This window comes from Gossypium raimondii, chromosome 5, assembly GCF_025698545.1.
Source record: "Gossypium raimondii isolate GPD5lz chromosome 5, ASM2569854v1, whole genome shotgun sequence".
NCBI lineage: Eukaryota > Viridiplantae > Streptophyta > Magnoliopsida > Malvales > Malvaceae > Gossypium > Gossypium raimondii.
The window spans coordinates 8648098-8650172 of NC_068569.1; positions in this window are offsets into that span (position 1 = coordinate 8648098).

Genomic DNA, 2075 nt, shown 5'->3' on the forward strand with positions numbered 1-2075 from the left:
AGAACAGTTTATTCATCAATGGAAGTAATAGCAACATTTTGCTTTACACAATTTCACCCTATATCTTGTTAATTTTACTCATCATTTTCTTCTTCCTTCCTTGCATCAATTTTTTGAATTTGAAAAATAAAACTAGAATCGAATTATGTTGCCTCTTCTTTTTATCTTTAATTTAACACATCATTCTTTTCTCCTTTCCATCAATTTTCAAAAAAAAAAAAACCATTTCCAACAATAGATATGTAAAATGAATCTAGAGAGGGAGTTTTCGTACTCATTTTTTAACAGATAACTTAAAAATAAGGGGACCACAAGAAAATGAGAAAATAGTTTTAATATGAAGCATTTGTCGCAATTGAAATGATGGATGATGGTGTCATTGATGACTAGTTATTGTAATTGGATTTGAATCATGGAAAGGATTAAATGGAGAAAATGAGTCGTTAAAAGAGAGATAAAATAGTTTGGGGAGAAAAATAGATAAGAGGAAAAAAATGCAATTAAAACAATGGTAGAAGCCAATATATATATATATATATATATATATATATATATATATATATATATTTGTGGATCCTCACTTATGAATTTTAAGAAAAATTAAGATGGGAAAAAAAAGAATTAAATGATGATTTTGGTTTTGATGAGCACTCACATAATTCAGGATAAGTCATCACCAAGAACAACAACGGAGGCAATAGAGTTTGTTGTCAGAATCTGAAAATTACAATACTGAGAGGAAACAAGAGTTCAAAATGAATTAAAAAAAACAAAATAGATACAATATAACATTTAATAATTATTATCTTATATAATGTTCAATAGGTATTAATATTGTATATTAACACAAAGATAAATAATATGCTTTTATATAATTTTATCAAAATATTTATATAATTAATATTGAAAATAAATAAATAATAATATATAAATTATTCTGTTAATTATATTTTATTTTAGTAATGATTTAATTTAATGCAAAATATAATATAATATAAATATTTTTACAATGTATTAATAATATATAAAATCTTTTTATTTCTAAAGATAAAATTATCATTTGTGATCTATTACTTATCTATTCTTTATTATTATTCTATCCTATCAAATACTATAATAATAGTATTAGTTTATTTTACTCCTTTATTCTATTTCTATCGAATAGCTATTCAACGAATCAAATTACATAATTCTATTATTCTCTAAGTTATTCCAGCCATCTAATTAATAGCTTATTCTATTCCAGCCAACTGCATGACATTCATACTGACTGAGGATTAAAAAAACAAAAAACGTTAGCACAGTATTTTGCAGGTAGTTGAAATGGTAGGAAAATTTCATTTGTAAACCTGTCTAACTAAAGGTTTAGTTTTACATATTATTATGTGATCCTTGAACATAAGAATATTTGTCACTGGGAATACTGAGATTAAGTTTTGGGGTTCTAATATAATTTTAAAAATTTTAGTAGTTTAATGAATTTTTTAAATGGGGTCTAATTAAAATTTTATTTTTAAGATTAATGAGAATTTTAAATATTTTAAAGTAACTTAATTAAAATTTTTAAAATAAATTAAAAATTATAATGAAAATTTTTAAAAATTTAATAGGATTTAATTAATATTTATTTTTATTTTTTAGAGTTGGTATTTTCTTTTCTTTTCAATATTGTTTAGTTATTTAGTCTTTTGTTGAGGTTGATTAAAGGGCAATGGGTGGTGGGTAAATAAGTTAGCGGGGTAAGAATGTAATTTGTGTTTTTCTATTTTGTTGAAATAATATTTTGAAATTAAATTACATGAAGGAATAGAAATTTGACAGTTGGAAATAAGGTTTTTTTTCTTTTGCCACAAATGAGGATTTTAGATGGAAAACGTCTTATTTAATGTCTTTTATTGCTTAGTTTTGAAAATGAGAAGATTAAATTATTCTAATATTTGGAGAGAGGGATTAATTTGTTCAAATTTGGAAATGAGAGGGACTGAAGGAGTTGTTTTTGGGGCACAGATAATCAAATATTATCCGTACGAGTAATAGTAACCGATAAAAGAATGCTCCTAGTCCTAAAAAAAGAA